The sequence below is a fragment of the Rhinolophus sinicus genome, chromosome 11 (genome assembly GCF_057876585.1).
Source record: "Rhinolophus sinicus isolate RSI-liver-muscle chromosome 11, RSI-T2T, whole genome shotgun sequence".
Lineage (NCBI taxonomy): Eukaryota > Metazoa > Chordata > Mammalia > Chiroptera > Rhinolophidae > Rhinolophus > Rhinolophus sinicus.
The window spans coordinates 24950822-24956873 of NC_142511.1; the positions used below are offsets into that span (position 1 = coordinate 24950822).

General features: G+C 49.9%; 1 non-coding gene across 1 annotated transcript; it reads left to right on the forward strand.

Moving 5' to 3' along the window:
- Positions 1-5599: 5599 nt before the first annotated feature.
- LOC141569408 (U6 spliceosomal RNA) lies at positions 5600-5706 on the forward strand. Its single transcript, XR_012493020.2, has one exon. It is a non-coding gene; the product is annotated as a U6 spliceosomal RNA (small nuclear RNA).
- The last annotated feature ends 346 nt before the right edge of the window (positions 5707-6052 follow it).

Genomic DNA, 6052 nt, shown 5'->3' on the forward strand with positions numbered 1-6052 from the left:
GGGTAATTAGTTCAAATCAGTTTCTTAGTATAATGTGTGAAATTCACAGACCTTGGAGAAAATAATGTTGCTTTCTTGCGTGAGCATCAATAAAAGCCACAAGGCGCCTGATTCGGGGCTCTCAGTCCTTTGAGGCTGTGAGACCCTTGGCTCCTGTTTCATAACTTTCTTGATTTCTGTTTCTTATTTTCTTAACCTTTCGCCACCCCTTCTTGTTTGCTCACTGCCTGTGTTGTGGTGGACGCAACACAGAATGATGCTACTGGTTGGGTGGTATTCTTGTTCTACTCTTTCCCCATCTTGAACTTGATTATTCCTTCTTCCTCCCGTGTTTAAGCCGTTATTTCTCAGTCTAGTTGTAGGGTGCAGCTCCCTGGCCCAGGCTGGTATTAGGAGCCTTGCGCTCCTCCCAGCTGAGGCAGTCGGTCACCCGTCTGCTCACAGAAGCTCAGGGCAGCTCTTGCCAGCTGCCAGCTCCTCACGATGGCTGCTGACCACTCACACCAGCTGCCGGCCACCAGCCACTCATGGTAGCATAAGTCAACACACAGCAGCCCACGTCAGCACATAGCAGCCTACAGCAGCTGTGGGGACAGAACCCCAGAAAGTAGTTTCCAGGCTCTCGGCCTCACATAGACAGGTGCAGGCTCAGGTAGTAAATGGCCATCAACTGTGATTGCATGGACATCAGTTGTGGCTACTTGGCCGTCAGCTATAACCAGTGAGCCATTGGCCACTAATATAATTGCTATGGCTAGGCTAGCAGAAAAATGGGGGCTAGCAAGAAGATGGTGGCTGAGCTAGCAAGAGCGGATTGCAGAGAGGCGGATGCCGCCAGTGAGAATATAGTGATATGACTCCCCTACTTATGGCTCCGTGGGTGTTCCTTTTTGGCCTCACCATGTCCTGTGTTCCTATGTGGGGAGCGGGAGCAGAGACCCCGCAGGCCGCCCTGCCTGAAAAATGGCGCAGCGAGCAGGGTATGGTGTCGGCTGAAACTCTCCGGAATACACTGGAGCAGTTTACACGTATAAAAGCTCAGCTTCGTAAGCAGAGTACGGTGTCGGCCAACACCTACCGAAGCATGGTGGAGCGGTTTGTGCGTGTGAGAGCCCAGCTTTGGGAGGCCCATGAGGAGCGACACCGGGAACGGGAGGTGCGATCTGCCTGGGAGACTCAAGCCTCCAGCTGGCACACCACCTTCTTGGCCATAGAAGGCGTTGTCCTCCTTTTGTTAACCTGCTGCGGCCTTAAGCTCCAAGGTTGGTGGACATCTTACAAGGAGGCCTCCACCCACTCAGACACCTGGCACGGTGAGCAAGATTCGACCAGGTAGGAATGGCGTCTGACTCTGGGCAGGAGGATGTGTGGCCCCCACACAGTGTGTGGTGCCCAGTGGCCACTGTTCTCAGGAGTTGGACCCCCAAGGAAAGGTGGGAGGACATGGACGGCTCTCCGGCCAGCGTGGAGAGGGCCCTGCAGGCTCTGGCTGAGCGGTTGCCGGAGGAGGAGAAGGCTACAGCCAGCCGCATGGGCTGGATGTTCCTCAAGGCCTTGAGTCTCAACACGGAAAATGCGCTTAATGAAATGGCCCAGGTGCCGGACCAGGTGTCCCGGTTGGACGCGCTGGAAGCCCGGGTCCGCCTGTTAGAACAGGGGCCCCAAGGTGGAGACTCTGAGGCAGAGGCGGAGGAAGCAAGTGGAGACAATGTAGCTCCCAACCCCCAAGCCCGGCCAATCTTGAAGCAAAGGGTGAAACGTGAGCAACCTTTGGGCCCCAGAGGCATTGCTGCAGGCAACCCAGCTGTGACTGAGTTCACTATCTACACCCCATACACTCCCACTGAGTTGCAGGAGCTGGGGAGGCGGTACAGACAGCGCCCTGGAGAGCCAGTCTCGGCTTGGCTATTACATTTATGGGATGAGGGAGCAGACAGCATTCTCTGCTCCCCAGGCGAGATGGAAAAGCTAGCCTTCGTGACAGTGCATCCATCCCTGTGACAAAGGTTACAAAACTGCCATAGGTTGGCCAACAACCAGGGCAACCATTCTCTAATGGCGTGGCTCACTGCTGTGGTACGCACCGCATGGGAACAGGCTGGCGAGCTGCCAGACACTGTGAGTCAATGGCAGTCATATACAGAACTTACGCAAATAATCCGTGAAATGGGTATGAGACATGCTATTTTTAACCTCAACATGCAGGGCCCAGATGACGAGCTTTTTACTGCCAGCATGAGAGACCTGGCTGAGTCCAGGAAGTCTGGCTGAGCGCTGAGATGCCCTGTCTGTGCCCAGGAAGTCGGGATGTTCCCAGAGAGAGTGGCAGTGCCCTGAGAAATCCTGGCTGTGCCCGGCGAAACTAGTGGTACCCTAAGAAGCCCATGAAGTCTGGCTGTGCCCAGAAGTACTGGTGGTGCCCTGAGAAACCCTGAGTGTGTCCGGGGAGACTGGTGGTACCCTAAGAAGCCCAGGAAGTCTGGCCGTGCCTAGAAGTACTGGTGGTGCCCTGAGAAACCCTGGCTGTGCCCAGAGAGCCTGGCTATGTCCAGGATATTGCATTTACCTCCAGGCTCCTCGCACAGGGCCCCTCGCGGAAGACACTTGTCGCATAGATTGTGAGGTGAGAGCCTGTAGGGGTGGAGTGTGGGGACAGAACACCAGAAAGTAGTTTCCAGGCTCTCGGCCTCACATAGACAGGTGCAGGCTCAGGTAGTAAATGGCCATCAACTGTGATTGGATGGCCATCAGCTGTGGCTACTTGGCCGTCAGCTGTAACCAGTGAGCCATTGGCCACTAATATAACTGCTGTGGCTAGGCTAGCAGAAAAATGGGGGCTAGCAAGAAGATGGTGGCTGAGCTAGCAAGAGCGGATTGCAGAGAGGCAGATGCTGCCAGAGAGAATATAGTGATATGACTCCCCTACTTATGGCTCCGTGGATGTTCCTTTTTGGCCTCACCATATCCTGCGTTCTTGTGTGGGGAGCGGGAGCAGAGACCCCGCAGGCCGCCCCGCCTGAAAAATGGTGCAGCGAGCAGGGTCTCCCACACGACAGCAGCTCATAGCAGACCACACCGACCTCCGACTGTTCACTGCAGCCCAGCTCCAGGGAGAGCGATTGTTCACAGTTTTAGCTGTAGACGGCGCAGCTCACTGGCCCATGTGGGAATCGAACCAACTACCCGGCATTGGGAGCACCGCACTCCAACTGCCTGAGCCACTGGGCCAGTCCCCGTATGATCATCTTTCTACTGATCTCTTTACATTCAATCAAGAAATCTGGGTAGATTTTCAGTCTTACCTTCCAACCCCTGGTTGTTTGGGATTAGAGGCTGTGATATAAAAACAGGGGCTGTTGGGTCCTGTGGGGGACAAATAGGAAGGGGCTGGCACCCCAGGAGCATCACTGTGTCTTTGCTGGTGGGAATTTAAATCAGAAGACACTTTGTCCCTTCCAGACAGGATGGGTCCAACATCAGAGGCAATCGACTGAGGAAAAGCAGTGGCCTGAACCCCTGGAAAGTCTAATTGGCCTGAAGGCTGGAGGGTTTTCCTGGTCTGGTTGGTGGTGGTTCCACCCAACATCACGTACTGAAGACAAGCAGACTCTGTAGAGAACCAAAAATACAATTCATTTCAGAACTCTTTACTGATTACCTACTAAGTGTCAAGCATTATAACCCAGCTGGGGATAGGGGCTTCAGATATGAGTAACATAGCCTCTTTCTTTAGTTTGCTTTCAGTCGAATGACTTGATAGAGCTGACTTAACACCACCCAGAAAACACCAGTGTCTCAAATGAACCTTCTTCATATGTGGACTCCTTTGGCAATCTGGAGGACATCAGTATACCCTTCTTGGTTTCCCATGTTGAAGCCAAGCTCTGAGGGCCTAGATCTAGAAACCAGGCAAAGAGAGCAGCAGTGGTCAAAATGGAAGAACTTTTGAATAGTGGATGGTTCCCTGGAACTCTGCCTTCTGACCTGATCCCAATCACCCTGTGGGGACAGAGCCCCAGAAAGTAGTTTACAGGCTCTCGGCCTCACGTGGAAGGGTGCTGGCTCGGGTAGTAGATGGCCGTCAGCAATGGCTGGTTGGCCGTCAGCTGTGGCCAGTTAGCCAATTGGCCGCTAATATAACTGCTGCGGCTACGGAGGAGAGTGGAGGAGAGTCATTGGTCGGTTGGCAGAAAAACGGACAGCAGGTCGCACGTCCAGTGAACCCAGCCTCCAGTGAGACCATAGTGGTATGACTCCCCTACCTATGGCTCCGTGGGTGTTCCTTTTTGGCCTCACCATATCCTATGTTCTTGTGTGGGGAGCGGGAGCAGAGACCCTGCAGGCCGCCCTGCACGACAAGTGGCACAGCGAGCAGGGTCTCCCGCATGACACACCCCCTCTTTCCTGTCTTACTTTCATGCCTACCTTGAAACAGGACAGATAACTAAAGACCTGGAGCAAATCTCACTGTTTTAAAAATGGTCAAAAAAACCACATGCAGATACTCTTTTTTGGTGGAACTTAGTTGGAAAGTATCCCAGTCAATATTTGGTCCCCAGACTCTCCTGACTTCCATTGTTAGTAAACGCAGTATTATTCAGCATGCTGGAATTAAAAAAAAAAAAAAAAAAGCACAAAACCATTTGTACCGAATGGGTATATTTGCCAGGCTATCTAGGCCCATCTAAGAAAGCATCTCTCAGATCCAGTTGCCAGAACCAGTGTTTTCCATTGAAAAGTGACTGCTTTCTGAACTCAAAAATTATGCAAAAGTTATCTGTGCATTATTTACAACCACCTTTATGTTAAGGTCACTCTGCCTCACTCATGAGATCAGTCTGCTGCATATACATCTGCTTTATTTTGAGTAGGCATTATGGTGAAGCCTTCTTTGTGTCCCCAACACTTAGGACCATGCTAGGTACAGAGGAGATACTCATACTTACTAAATTGAAATGAAATCTGTGTGGGGCCAGGAAGAGAAGCTCTGTACCCTATCCCCCTCTCATCTTCACATTCCCCTGTCCCCAGATTCAGTCAGACTGCTTCATATCTATTAGTTCAGCCCTGGCAGCAGGGTGGTCATTACCCCCTCCTCTCCACCAGTCCTCTGGCCTTTTATTGCAGGAAAGTGCATGGGCTTTGCAGTCATGTAGGTCAAAGTTCAAATCCTTGTTTTATCACTTTTTATCTAGTCACTTTACATCACTGAGTGCCTATTTCCAATGCAAAATACCTACTATGATCATTAAATAACATAAGTTAACCACCTAGTGTACAGTAGGTAGTCAGCAAAAGCCCATTCATTATGTTTAATTTCTTTAAAAACTCTTTGTACGTCCTGAGAAGTGTGGGTTCCTGACAAAGACTTTTCTAACAGCCTACACAGCTCAAACCTATTGGAGCAACCAAAGTGCCATCTGCCTAACACCTCTAAACTCTTCAAATTCAAATCTGAGGCTTTCTCAATTGTTGCCTTTTTTTAAAAATAAGGAGTGTCTCAAATTTGAACACTTGTGCACTGTTAGTAGAAAGTAAAATGGTACATTTGCTATGGAAAACAGTATTGTGGTTAAAAAAAATTAAAAATAGAATTGCCGTGCTCACTCCAGCTGCACATATACTAAACTTGGAACGAGACGGAGAACACTAGCATGGCCCATGCACAAGGATGACATGCAAATTCGTGAAGCATTCCATACTTTTATGGGCACTGGACTTATTCCATGTTTTATGGGCACTTCATAGACTGTGTGGATGCCTGACCACTGCACTATAAACCTAAAGCTGAAGTTGAATAATATTGAATGTCAACTATAACCATATATATGGTCACGGGAGGTGGAGTACAACAGAGGGAATATAGTCAATGCAATTGTAACAGCTATATTCAATGTCAGATGGGTAGTAGATTGGGGGGGTTATCCCTTTGTGAAGGGTGTAAATGTCTTAACTATTACACTGTGTTGTAAACCTGAAACTAAATAAAAAATAATATGTGAGGATCAAAAAAAAAAAAAAAAATAGAATAGCCATTTGATCCAGCAATTCC